We start from the raw sequence: 15,687 nt of genomic DNA on the forward strand, positions 1-15,687 counted from the left end.
AGGGTTCAATTTTCAGCACTCTTCTATTGTTTCCTGCACACCGTTTCTAAGAAATTAATACTATTCTAATTCATTGTGCCTGATCATTACACACGGAAATTTCAAAAAATGTTGACCGTGACTCGGATTTTTTAGCATGTACTTCAAACGTAACAAATTAGGATTTATGACTTAGAGTTTGATTTTAAGCACTCTTCTATTGTTTCCTGCACACCGTTTCTAAGAAATTAATTCTATTCTAATTCATTGTGCCTGATCATTACACACGGAAATTTCAAAAAATGTTGACCGTGACTCGGATTTTTTTGCATGTACTTCAAACGTAAAAGATTAGGATTTATGAATTAGGGTTCGATTTTAAGCACTCTTCTATTGTTTCCTGCACACCGTTTCTTAGAAATTAATTCTATTCTAATTCATTGTGCCTAATCATTACACACGGAAATTTCAAAAAATGTTGACCGTGACTCGGATTTTTTAGCATGTACTTCAAACGTAACAAATTAGGATTTATGACTTAGGGTTTGATTTTAAGCACTCTTCTATTGTTTCCTGCACACCGTTTCTAAGAAATTAATTCTATTCTAATTCATTGTGCCTGATCATTACACACGGAAAATTCAAAAAATGTTGACCGTGACTCGGATTTTTTAGCATGTACTTCAAACGTCACAGATTAGGATTTATGAACTAGGGTTCAAATTTCAGCACTCTTCTATTGTTTCCTGCACACCGTTTCTAAGAAATTAATTCTATTCTAATTCATTGTGCCTGATCATTACACACGGAAATTTCAAAAAATGTTGACCGTGACTCGGATTTTTTTGCATGTACTTCAAACGTCACAGATTAGGAGTTATGAATTAGGGTTCAATTTTCAGCACTCTTCTATTGTTTCCTGCACACCGTTTCTAAGAAATTAATTCTATTCTAATTCATTGTGCCTGATCATTACACACGGAAATTTCAAAAAATGTTGATGGTGACTCGGATTTTTTTGCATGTACTTCAAACGTAACAGATTAGGATTTATGAATTAGGGTTTGATTTTAAGCACTCTTCTATTGTTTCCTGCACACCGTTTCTTAGAAATTAATTCTATTCTAATTCATTGTGCCTGATCATTACACACGGAAATTTCAAAAAATGTTGACCGTGACTCGGATTTTTTTGCATGTACTTCAAACGTCACAGATTAGGAGTTATGAATTAGGGTTCAATTTTCAGCACTCTTCTATTGTTTCCTGCACACCGTTTCTAAGAAATTAATTCTATTCTAATTCATTGTGCCTGATCATTACACACCGAAAATTCAAAAAATGTTGACCGTGACTCGGATTTTTTAGCATGTACTTCAAACGTAACAGATTAGGATTTATGAATTAGGGTTCAATTTTCAGCACTCTTCTATTGTTTCCTGCACACCGTTTCTAAGAAATTAATTCTATTCTAATTCATTGTGCCTGATCATTACACACGGAAATTTCAAAAAATGTTGACCGTGACTCGGATTTTTTAGCATGTACTTCAAACGTAACAAATTAGGATTTATGACTTAGAGTTTGATTTTAAGCACTCTTCTATTGTTTCCTGCACACCGTTTCTAAGAAATTAATTCTATTCTAATTCATTGTGCCTGATCATTACACACGGAAATTTAAAAAAATGTTGACCGTGACTCGGATTTTTTTGCATGTACTTCAAACGTAACACATTAGGATTTATGAATTAGGGTTCGATTTTAAGCACTCTTCTATTGTTTCCTGCACACCGTTTCTTAAAAATTAATTCTATTCTAATTCATTGTGCCTGATCATTACACACGGAAATTTCAAAAAATGTTGACCGTGACTCGGATTTTTTAGCATGTACTTCAAACGTAACAAATTAGGATTTATGACTTAGGGTTTGATTTTAAGCACTCCTCTATTGTTTCCTGCACACCGTTTCTAAGAAATTAATTCTATTCTAATTCATTGTGCCTGATCATTACACAAGGAAATTTCAAAAAATGTTGACGGTGACTCGGATTTTTTTGCATGTACTTCAAACGTAACAGATTAGGATTTATGAATTAGGGTTTGATTTTAAGCACTCTTCTATTGTTTCCTGCACACCGTTTCTTAGAAATTAATTCTATTCTAATTCATTGTGCCTGATCATTACAAACGGAAATTTCAAAAAATGTTGACCGTGACTCGGATTTTTTAGCATGTACTTCAAACGTAACAAATTAGGATTTATGACTTAGGGTTTGATTTTAAGCACTCTTCTATTGTTTCCTGCACACCGTTTCTAAGAAATTAATTCTATTCTAATTCATTGTGCCTGATCATTACACACGGAAAATTCAAAAAATGTTGACCGTGACTCGGATTTTTTAGCATGTACTACAAACGTCACAGATTAGGATTTATGAATTAGGGTTCAATTTTCAGCACTCTTCTATTGTTTCCTGCACACCGTTTCTAAGAAATTAATTCTATTCTAATTCATTGTGCCTGATCATTACACACGGAAATTTCAAAAAATGTTGACCGTGACTCGGATTTTTTAGCATGTACTTCAAACGTAACAAATTAGGATTTATGACTTAGGGTTTGATTTTAAGCACTCTTCTATTGTTTCCTGCACACCGTTTCTAAGAAATTAATTCTATTCTAATTCATTGTGCCTGATCATTACACACGGAAAATTCAAAAAATGTTGACCGTGACTCGGATTTTTTAGCATGTACTTCAAACGTCACAGATTAGGATTTATGAATTAGGGTTCAATTTTCAGCACTCTTCTATTGTTTCCTGCACACCGTTTCTAAGAAATTAATTCTATTCTAATTCATTGTGCCTGATCATTACACACGGAAATTTCAAAAAATGTTGACGGTGACTCGGATTTTTTTGCATGTACTTCAAACGTAACAGATTAGGATTTATGAATTAGGGTTCAATTTTCAGCACTCTTCTATTGTTTCCTGCACACCGTTTCTAAGAAATTAATTCTATTCTAATTCATTGTGCCTGATCATTACACACGAAAATTTCAAAAAATGTTGACCGTGACTCGAATTTTTTAGCATGTACTTCAAACGTAACAAATTAGGATTAATGACTTAAAGTTTGATTTTAAGCACTCTTCTATTGTTTCCTGCACACCGTTTCTAAGAAATTAATTCTATTCTAATTCATTGTGCCTGATCATTACACACGGAAATTTCAAAAAATGTTGACCGTGACTCGGATTTTTTAGCATGTACTTCAAACGTAACAGATTAGGATTTATGAATTAGGGTTCGATTTTAAGCACTCTTCTGTTGTTTCCTGCACACCGTTTCTTAGAAATTAATTCTATTCTAATTCATTGTGCCTGATCATTACACACGGAAATTTCAAAAAATGTTGACGGTGACTCGGATTTTTTTGCATGTACTTCAAACGTAACAGATTAGGATTTATGAATTAGGGTTTGATTTTAAGCACTCTTCTATTGTTTCCTGCACACCGTTTCTTAGAAATTAATTCTATTCTAATTCATTGTGCCTGATCATTACACACGGAAATTTCAAAAAATGTTGACCGTGACTCGGATTTTTTAGCATGTACTTCAAACGTAACAAATTAGGATTTATGACTTGGAGTTTGATTTTAAGCACTCTTCTATTGTTTCCTGCACACCGTTTCTAAGAAATTAATTCTATTCTAATTCATTGTGCCTAATCATTACACACGGAAATTTCAAAAAATGTTGACGGTGACTCGGATTTTTTAGCATGTACTTCAAACGTAACAAATTAGGATTTATGACTTAGGGTTTGATTTTAAGCACTCTTCTATTGTTTCCTGCACACCGTTTCTAAGAAATTAATTCTATTCTAATTCATTGTGCCTGATCATTACACACGGAAAATTCAAAAAATGTTGACCGTGACTCGGATTTTTTAGCATGTACTTCAAACGTCACAGATTAGGATTTATGACTTAGAGTTTGATTTTAAGCACTCTTCTATTGTTTCATGCACACCGTTTCTTAGAAATTAATTCTATTCTAATTCATTGTGCCTGATCATTACACACGGAAATTTCAAAAAATGTTGACGGTGACTCGGATTTTTTAGCATGTACTTCAAACGTAACAAATTAGGATTTATGACTTAGGGTTTGATTTTAAGCACTCTTCTATTGTTTCCTGCACACCGTTTCTAAGAAATTAATTCTATTCTAATTCATTGTGCCTGATCATTACACACGGAAAATTCAAAAAATGTTGACCGTGACTCGGATTTTTTAGCATGTACTTCAAACGTCACAGATTGGAGTTATGAATTAGGGTTCAATTTTCAGCACTCTTCTATTGTTTCCTGCAGACCGTTTCTAAGAAATTAATTCTATTCTAATTCATTGTGCCTGATCATTACACACGGAAATTTCAAAAAATGTTGACCGTGACTTGGATTTTTTAGCATGTACTTCAAACGTAACAAATTAGGATTTATGACTTAGAGTTTGATTTTAAGCACTCTTCTATTGTTTCCTGCACACCGTTTCTAAGAAATTAATTCTATTCTAATTCATTGTGCCTGATCATTACACACGGAAATTTCAAAAAATGTTGACCGTGACTCGGATTTTTATGCATGTACTTCAAACGTAACAGATTAGGATTTATGAATTAGGGTTCGATTTTAAGCACTCTTCTATTGTTTCCTGCACACCGTTTCTTAGAAATTAATTCTATTCTAATTCATTGTGCCTAATCATTACACACGGAAATTTCAAAAAATGTTGACAGTGACTCGGATTTTTTAGCATGTACTTCAAACGTAACAAATTAGGATTTATGACTTAGGGTTTGATTTTAAGCACTCTTCTATTGTTTCCTGCACACCGTTTCTAAGAAATTAATTCTATTCTAATTCATTGTGCCTGATCATTACACACGGAAATTTCAAAAAATGTTGACCGTGACTCGGATTTTTTAGCATGTACTTCAAACGTAACAAATTAGGATTTATGACTTAGAGTTTGATTTTAAGCACTCTTCTATTGTTTCCTGCACACCGTTTCGAAGAAATTAATTCTATTCTAATTCATTGTGCCTGATCATTACACACGGAAATTTCAAAAAATGTTGACCGTGACTCGGATTTTTTTGCATGTACTTCAAACGTAACAGATTAGGATTTATGAATTAGGGTTCGATTTTAAGCACTTTTCTATTGTTTCCTGCACACCGTTTCTTAGAAATTAATTCTATTCTAATTCATTGTGCCTGATCATTACACACGGAAAATTCAAAAAATGTTGACCGTGACTCGGATTTTTTAGCATGTACTTCAAACGTCACAGATTAGGAGTTATGAATTAGGGTTCAATTTTCAGCACTCTTCTATTGTTTCCTGCACACCGTTTCTAAGAAATTAATTCTATTCTAATTCATTGTGCCTGATCATTACACACGGAAATTTCAAAAAATGTTGACCGTGACTCGGATTTTTTAGCATGTACTTCAAACGTAACAAATTAGGATTTATGACTTAGAGTTTTATTTTAAGCACTCTTCTATTGTTTCCTGCACACCGTTTCTAAGAAATTAATTCTATTCTAATTCATTGTGCCTAATCATTACACACGGAAATTTCAATAAATGTTGACCGTGACTCGGATTTTTTTGCATGTACTTCAAACGTTACAGATTAGGATTTATAAATTAGGGTTCAATTTTCAGCACTCTTCTATTGTTTCATGCACACCGTTTCTTAGAAATTAATTCTATTCTAATTCTTTGTGGCTGATCATTACACACCGAAAATTCAAAAAATGTTGACCGTGACTTGGATTTTTTAGCATGTACTTCAAACGTCACAGATTAGGATTTATGAATTAGGGTTTAATTTTCAGCACTCTTCTATTGTTTCCTGCACACCGTTCCTAAGAAATTAATTCTATTCTAATTCATTGTGCCTGATCATTACACACGGAAAATTCAAAAAATGTTGACCGTGACTCGGATTTTTTAGCAAGTACTTCAAACGTCACAGATTAGGATTTATGAATTAGGGTTCAATTTTCAGCACTCTTCTATTGTTTCCTGCACACCGTTTCTAAGAAATTAATTCTATTCTAATTCATTGTGCCTGATCATTACACACGGAAATTTCAAAAAATGTTTACCGTGACTCGGATTTTTTAGCATGTACTTCAAACGTAACAAATTAGGATTTATGACTTAGGGTTTTATTTTAAGCACTCTTCTATTGTTTCCTGCACACCGTTTCTAAGAAATTAATTCTATTCTAATTCATTGTGCCTGATCATTACACACGGAAATTTCAAAAAATGTTGACCGTGACTCGGATTTTTTAGCATGTACTTCAAACGTAACAAATTAGGATTTATGACTTAGAGTTTGATTTTAAGCACTCTTCTATTGTTTCCTGCACACCGTTTCTAAGAAATTAATTCTATTCTAATTCATTGTGCCTGATCATTACACACGGAAAATTCAAAAAATGTTGACGGTGACTCGGATTTTTTTGCATGTACTTCAAACGTTACAGATTAGGATTTATAAATTAGGGTTCAATTTTCAGCACTCTTCTATTGTTTCATGCACACCGTTTCTTAGAAATTAATTCTATTCTAATTCTTTGTGGCTGATCATTACACACCGAAAATTCAAAAAATGTTGACCGTGACTTGGATTTTTTAGCATGTACTTCAAACGTCACAGATTAGGATTTATGAATTAGGGTTCAATTTTCAGCACTCTTCTATTGTTTCCTGCACACCGTTCCTAAGAAATTAATTCTATTCTAATTCATTGTGCCTGATCATTACACACGGAAAATTCAAAAAATGTTGACCGTGACTCGGATTTTTTAGCAAGTACTTCAAACGTTACTAATTAGGATTTATGAATTAGGGTTTGATTTTAAGCACTCTTCTATTGTTTCCTGCACACCGTTTCTTAGAAATTAATTCTATTCTAATTCATTGTGCCTGATCATTACACACGGAAATTTCAAAAAATGTTGACCGTGACTCGGATTTTTTAGCATGTACTTCAAACGTCACAGATTAGGAGTTATGAATTAGGGTTCAATTTTCAGCACTCTTCTATTGTTTCCTGCACACCGTTTCTAAGAAATTAATTCTATTCTAATTCATTGTGCCTGATCATTACACACCGAAAATTCAAAAAATGTTGACCGTGACTCGGATTTTTTAGCATGTACTTCAAACGTAACAGATTAGGATTTATGAATTAGGGTTCAATTTTCAGCACTCTTCTATTGTTTCCTGCACACCGTTTCTAAGAAATTAATTCTATTCTAATTCATTGTGCCTGATCATTACACACGGAAATTTCAAAAAATGTTGACCGTGACTCGGATTTTTTAGCATGTACTTCAAACGTAACAAATTAGGATTTATGACTTAGAGTTTGATTTTAAGCACTCTTCTATTGTTTCCTGCACACCGTTTCTAAGAAATTAATTCTATTCTAATTCATTGTGCCTGATCATTACACACGGAAATTTCAAAAAATGTTGACCGTGACTCGGATTTTTTAGCATGTACTTCAAACGTAACAAATTAGGATTTATGACTTAGAGTTTGATTTTAAGCACTCTTCTATTGTTTCCTGCACACCGTTTCTAAGAAATTAATTCTATTCTAATTCATTGTGCCTGATCATTACACACGGAAATTTCAAAAAATGTTGACCGTGACTCGGATTTTTTAGCATGTACTTCAAACGTAACAGATTAGGATTTATGAATTAGGGTTCGATTTTAAGCACTCTTCTATTGTTTCCTGCACACCGTTTCTTAGAAATTAATTCTATTCTAATTCATTGTGCCTGATCATTACACACGGAAAATTCAAAAAATGTTGACCGTGACTCGGATTTTTTAGCATGTACTTCAAACGTCACAGATTAGGAGTTATGAATTAGGGTTCAATTTTCAGCACTCTTCTATTGTTTCCTGCACACCGTTTCTAAGAAATTAATTCTATTCTAATTCATTGTGCTTGATCATTACACACGGAAATTTCAAAAAATGTTGACCGTGACTCGGATTTTTTTGCATGTACTTCAAACGTAACAGATTAGGATTTATGAATTAGGGTTCGATTTTAAGCACTCTTCTATTGTTTCCTGCACACCGTTTCTTAGAAATTAATTCTATTCTAATTCATTGTGCCTAATCATTACACACGGAAATTTCAAAAAATGTTGACCGTGACTCGGATTTTTTAGCATGTACTTCAAACGTCACGGATTAGGAGTTATGAATTAGGGTTCAATTTTCAGCACTCTTCTATTGTTTCCTGCACACCGTTTCTAAGAAATTAATTCTATTCTAATTCATTGTGCCTGATCACTACACACGGAAATTTCAAATAATGTTGACCGTGACTCGGATTTTTTAGCATGTACTTCAAACGTAACAAATTAGGATTTATGACTTAGAGTTTGATTTTAAGCACTCTTCTATTGTTTCCTGCACACCGTTTCTAAGAAATTAATTCTATTCTAATTCATTGTGCCTGATCATTACACACGGAAAATTCAAAAAATGTTGACCGTGACTCGGATTTTTTAGCATGTACTTCAAACGTCACAGATTAGGATTTATGAATTAGGGTTCAATTTTCAGCACTCTTCTATTGTTTCCTGCACACCGTTTCTAAGAAATTAATTCTATTCTAATTCATTGTGCCTGATCATTACACACGGAAATTTCAAAAAATGTTGACCGTGACTCGGATTTTTTAGTATGTACTTCAAACGTAACAAATTAGGATTTATGACTTAGAGTTTGATTTTAAGCACTCTTCTATTGTTTCCTGCACACCGTTTCTAAGAAATTAATTCTATTCTAATTCATTGTGCCTAATCATTACACACTGAAATTTCAATAAATGTTGACCGTGACTCGGATTTTTTTGCATGTACTTCAAACGTTACAGATTAGGATTTATAAATTAGGGTTCAATTTTCAGCACTCTTCTATTGTTTCATGCACACCGTTTCTTAGAAATTAATTCTATTCTAATTCTTTGTGGCTGATCATTACACACCGAAAATTCAAAAAATGTTGACCGTGACTTGGATTTTTTAGCATGTACTTCAAACGTCACAGATTAGGATTTATGAATTAGGGTTCAATTTTCAGCACTCTTCTATTGTTTCCTGCACACCGTTCCTAAGAAATTAATTCTATTCTAATTCATTGTGCCTGATCATTACACACGGAAAATTCAAAAAATGTTGACCGTGACTCGGATTTTTTAGCAAGTACTTCAAACGTCACAGATTAGGATTTATGAATTAGGGTTCAATTTTCAGCACTCTTCTATTGTTTCCTGCACACCGTTTCTAAGAAATTAATTCTATTCTAATTCATTGTGCCTGATCATTACACACGGAAATTTCAAAAAATGTTTACCGTGACTCGGATTTTTTAGCATGTACTTCAAACGTAACAAATTAGGATTTATGACTTAGGGTTTTATTTTAAGCACTCTTCTATTGTTTCCTGCACACCGTTTCTAAGAAATTAATTCTATTCTAATTCATTGTGCCTGATCATTACACACGGAAATTTCAAAAAATGTTGACCGTGACTCGGATTTTTTAGCATGTACTTCAAACGTAACAAATTAGGATTTATGACTTAGAGTTTGATTTTAAGCACTCTTCTATTGTTTCCTGCACACCGTTTCTAAGAAATTAATTCTATTCTAATTCATTGTGCCTGATCATTACACACGGAAAATTCAAAAAATGTTGACGGTGACTCGGATTTTTTTGCATGTACTTCAAACGTTACAGATTAGGATTTATAAATTAGGGTTCAATTTTCAGCACTCTTCTATTGTTTCATGCACACCGTTTCTTAGAAATTAATTCTATTCTAATTCTTTGTGGCTGATCATTACACACCGAAAATTCAAAAAATGTTGACCGTGACTCGGATTTTTTAGCATGTACTTCAAACGTCACAGATTAGGATTTATGAATTAGGGTTCAATTTTCAGCACTCTTCTATTGTTTCCTGCACACCGTTCCTAAGAAATTAATTCTATTCTAATTCATTGTGCCTGATCATTACACACGGAAATTTCAAAAAATGTTGACCGTGACTCGGATTTTTTAGCATGTACTTCAAACGTAACAAATTAGGATTTATGACTTAGAGTTTGATTTTAAGCACTCTTCTATTGTTTCCTGCACACCGTTTCTAAGAAATTAATTCTATTCTAATTCATTGTGCCTGATCATTACACACGGAAATTTCAAAAAATGTTGACCGTGACTCGGATTTTTTTGCATGTACTTCAAACGTAACAGATTAGGATTTATGAATTAGGGTTCGATTTTAAGCACTCTTCTATTGTTTCCTGCACACCGTTTCTTAGAAATTAATTCTATTCTAATTCATTGTGTCTGATCATTACACACGGAAATTTCAAAAAATGTTGACCGTGACTCGGATTTTTTAGCATGTACTTCAAACGTAACAAATTAGGATTTATGACTTAGAGTTTGATTTTAAGCACTCTTCTATTGTTTCCTGCACACCGTTTCTAAGAAATTAATTCTATTCTAATTCATTGTGCCTGATCATTACACACGGAAATTTCAAAAAATGTTGACCGTGACTCGGATTTTTTTGCATGTACTTCAAACGTAACAGATTAGGATTTATGAATTAGGGTTCGATTTTAAGCACTCTTCTATTGTTTCCTGCACACCGTTTCTTAGAAATTAATTCTATTCTAATTCATTGTGCCTGATCATTACACACGGAAATTTCAAAAAATGTTGACCGTGACTCGGATTTTTTAGCATGTACTTCAAACGTAACAAATTAGGATTTATGACTTAGGGTTTGATTTTAAGCACTCTTCTATTGTTTCCTGCACACCGTTTCTAAGAAATTAAATCTATTCTAATTCATTGTGCCTGATCATTACACAAGGAAATTTCAAAAAATGTTGACCGTGACTCGGATTTTTTTGCATGTACTTCAAACGTAACAGATTAGGATTTATGAATTAGGGTTCGATTTTAAGCACTCTTCTATTGTTTCCTGCACACCGTTTCTTAGAAATTAATTCTATTCTAATTCATTGTGCCTGATCATTACACACGGAAATTTCAAAAAATGTTGACCGTGACTCGGATTTTTTAGCATGTACTTCAAACGTAACAAATTAGGATTTATGACTTAGGGTTTGATTTTAAGCACTCTTCTATTGTTTCCTGCACACCGTTTCTAAGAAATTAATTCTATTCTAATTCATTGTGCCTGATCATTACACACGGAAAATTCAAAAAATGTTTACCGTGACTCGGATTTTTTAGCATGTACTTCAAACGTCACAGATTAGGAGTTATGAATTAGGGTTCAATTTTCAGCACTCTTCTATTGTTTCCTGCACACCGTTTCTAAGAAATTAATTCTATTCTAATTCATTGTGCCTGATCATTACACACGGAAATTTCAAAAAATGTTGACCGTGACTCGGATTTTTTAGCATGTACTTCAAACGTAACAAATTAGGATTTATGACTTAGAGTTTGATTTTAAGCACTCTTCTATTGTTTCCTGCACACCGTTTCTAAGAAATTAAATCTATTCTAATTCATTGTGCCTGATCATTACACACGGAAATTTCAAAAAATGTTGACCGTGACTCGGATTTTTTTGCATGTACTTCAAACGTAACAGATTAGGATTTATGAATTAGGGTTCGATTTTAAGCACTCTTCTATTGTTTCCTGCACACCGTTTCTTAGAAATTAATTCTATTCTAATTCATTGTGCCTGATCATTACACACGGAAATTTCAAAAAATGTTGACCGTGACTCGGATTTTTTAGCATGTACTTCAAACGTAACAAATTAGGATTTATGACATAGGGTTTGATTTTAAGCACTCTTCTATTGTTTCCTGCACACCGTTTCTAAGAAATTAATTCTATTCTAATTCATTGTGCCTGATCATTACACACGGAAAATTCAAAAAATGTTTACCGTGACTCGGATTTTTTTGCATGTACTTCAAACGTAACAGATTAGGATTTATGAATTAGGGTTCGATTTTAAGCACTCTTCTATTGTTTCCTGCACACCGTTTCTTAGAAATTAATTCTATTCTAATTCATTGTGCCTGATCATTACACACGGAAATTTCAAAAAATGTTGACCGTGACTCGGATTTTTTAGCATGTACTTCAAACGTAACAAATTAGGATTTATGACTTAGGGTTTGATTTTAAGCACTCTTCTATTGTTTCCTGCACACCGTTTCTAAGAAATTAATTCTATTCTAATTCATTGTGCCTGATCATTACACACCGAAAATTCAAAAAAGGTTGACCGTGACTCGGATTTTTTAGCATGTACTTCAAACGTAACAGATTAGGATTTATGACTTAGGGTTCAATTTTCAGCACTCTTCTATTGTTTCCTGCACACCGTTTCTAAGAAATTAATTCTATTCTAATTCATTGTGCCTGATCATTACACACGGAAATTTCAAAAAATGTTGACCGTGACTCGGATTTTTTAGCATGTACTTCAAACGTAACAAATTAGGATTTATGACTTAGAGTTTGATTTTAAGCACTCTTCTATTGTTTCCTGCACACCGTTTCTAAGAAATTAATTCTATTCTAATTCATTGTGCCTGATCATTACACACGGAAATTTCAAAAAATGTTGACCGTGACTCGGATTTTTTTGCATGTACTTCAAACGTCACAGATTAGGAGTTATGAATTAGGGTTCAATTTTCAGCACTCTTCTATTGTTTCCTGCACACCGTTTCTAAGAAATTAATTCTATTCTAATTCATTGTGCCTGATCATTACACACCGAAAATTCAAAAAATGTTGACCGTGACTCGGATTTTTTAGCATGTAGTTCAAACGTAACAGATTAGGATTTATGAATTAGGGTTCAATTTTCAGCACTCTTCTATTGTTTCCTGCACACCGTTCCTAAGAAATTAATTCTATTCTAATTCATTGTGCCTGATCATTACACACGGAAATTTCAAAAAATGTTGACCGTGACTCGGATTTTTTAGCATGTACTTCAAACGTCACAGATTAGGAGTTATGAATTAGGGTTTGATTTTCAGCACTCTTCTATTGTTTCCTGCACACCGTTTCTTAGAAATTAATTCTATTCTAATTCATTGTGCCTAATCATTACACACGGAAATTTCAAAAAATGTTGACCGTGACTCGGATTTTTTTGCATGTACTTCAAACGTCACAGATTAGGAGTTATGAATTAGGGTTCGATTTTAAGCACTCTTCTATTGTTTCCTGCACACCGTTTCTTAGAAATTAATTCTATTCTAATTCATTGTGCCTGATCATTACACACGGAAATTTCAAAAAATGTTGACCGTGACTCGGATTTTTTAGCATGTACTTCAAACGTAACAAATTAGGATTTATGACTTAGGGTTTGATTTTAAGCACTCTTCTATTGTTTCCTGCACACCGTTTCTAAGAAATTAATTCTATTCTAATTCATTGTGCCTGATCATTACACACCGAAAATTCAAAAAAGGTTGACCGTGACTCGGATTTTTTAGCATGTACTTCAAACGTAACAGATTAGGATTTATGACTTAGGGTTCAATTTTCAGCACTCTTCTATTGTTTCCTGCACACCGTTTCTAAGAAATTAATTCTATTCTAATTCATTGTGCCTGATCATTACACACGGAAATTTCAAAAAATGTTGACCGTGACTCGGATTTTTTTGCATGTACTTCAAACGTAACAGATTAGGATTTATGAATTAGGGTTCGATTTTAAGCACTCTTCTATTGTTTCCTGCACACCGTTTCTTAGAAATTAATTCTATTCTAATTCATTGTGCCTGATCATTACACACGGAAATTTCAAAAAATGTTGACCGTGACTCGGATTTTTTAGCATGTACTTCAAACGTCATAGATTAGGAGTTATGAATTAGGGTTCAATTTTCAGCACTCTTCTATTGTTTCCTGCACACCGTTTCTAAGAAATTAATTCTATTCTAATTCATTGTGCCTGATCATTACACACGGAAATTTCAAAAAATGTTGACCGTGACTCGGATTTTTTAGCATGTACTTCAAACGTAACAAATTAGGATTTATGACTTAGAGTTTGATTTTAAGCACTCTTCTATTGTTTCCTGCACACCGTTTCTAAGAAATTAATTCTATTCTAATTCATTGTGCCTGATCATTACACATGGAAATTTCAAAAAATGTTGACCGTGACTCGGATTTTTTTGCATGTACTTCAAACGTTACAGATTAGGATTTATGAATTAGGGTTCAATTTTCAGCACTCTTCTATTGTTTCCTGCACACCGTTTCTAAGAAATTAATTCTATTCTAATTCATTGTGCCTGATCATTACACACGGAAATTTCAAAAAATGTTGACCGTGACTCGGATTTTTTAGCATGTACTTCAAACGTAACAAATTAGGATTTATGACTTAGAGTTTGATTTTAAGCACTCTTCTATTGTTTCCTGCACACCGTTTCTAAGAAATTAATTCTATTCTAATTCATTGTGCCTGATCATTACACACGGAAATTTCAAAAAATGTTGACCGTGACTCGGATTTTTTTGCATGTACTTCAAACGTCACAGATTAGGAGTTATGAATTAGGGTTCAATTTTCAGCACTCTTCTATTGTTTCCTGCACACCGTTTCTAAGAAATTAATTCTATTCTAATTCATTGTGCCTGATCATTACACACCGAAAATTCAAAAAATGTTGACCGTGACTCGGATTTTTTAGCATGTAGTTCAAACGTAACAGATTAGGATTTATGAATTAGGGTTCAATTTTCAGCACTCTTCTATTGTTTCCTGCACACCGTTCCTAAGAAATTAATTCTATTCTAATTCATTGTGCCTGATCATTACACACGGAAATTTCAAAAAATGTTGACCGTGACTCGGATTTTTTAGCATGTACTTCAAACGTCACAGATTAGGAGTTATGAATTAGGGTTTGATTTTCAGCACTCTTCTATTGTTTCCTGCACACCGTTTCTTAGAAATTAATTCTATTCTAATTCATTGTGCCTAATCATTACACACGGAAATTTCAAAAAATGTTGACCGTGACTCGGATTTTTTTGCATGTACTTCAAACGTCACAGATTAGGAGTTATGAATTAGGGTTCGATTTTAAGCACTCTTCTATTGTTTCCTGCACACCGTTTCTTAGAAATTAATTCTATTCTAATTCATTGTGCCTGATCATTACACACGGAAATTTCAAAAAATGTTGACCGTGACTCGGATTTTTTAGCATGTACTTCAAACGTAACAAATTAGGATTTATGACTTAGGGTTTGATTTTAAGCACTCTTCTATTGTTTCCTGCACACCGTTTCTAAGAAATTAATTCTATTCTAATTCATTGTGCCTGATCATTACACACCGAAAATTCAAAAAAGGTTGACCGTGACTCGGATTTTTTAGCATGTACTTCAAACGTAACAGATTAGGATTTATGACTTAGGGTTCAATTTTCAGCACTCTTCTATTGTTTCCTGCACACCGTTTCTAAGAAATTAATTCTATTCTAATTCATTGTGCCTGATCATTACACACGGAAATTTCAAAAAATGTTGACCG

Source organism: Cucurbita pepo, chromosome 19 (genome assembly GCF_057944985.1).
Source record: "Cucurbita pepo subsp. pepo isolate OVF chromosome 19, ASM5794498v1, whole genome shotgun sequence".
Lineage (NCBI taxonomy): Eukaryota > Viridiplantae > Streptophyta > Magnoliopsida > Cucurbitales > Cucurbitaceae > Cucurbita > Cucurbita pepo.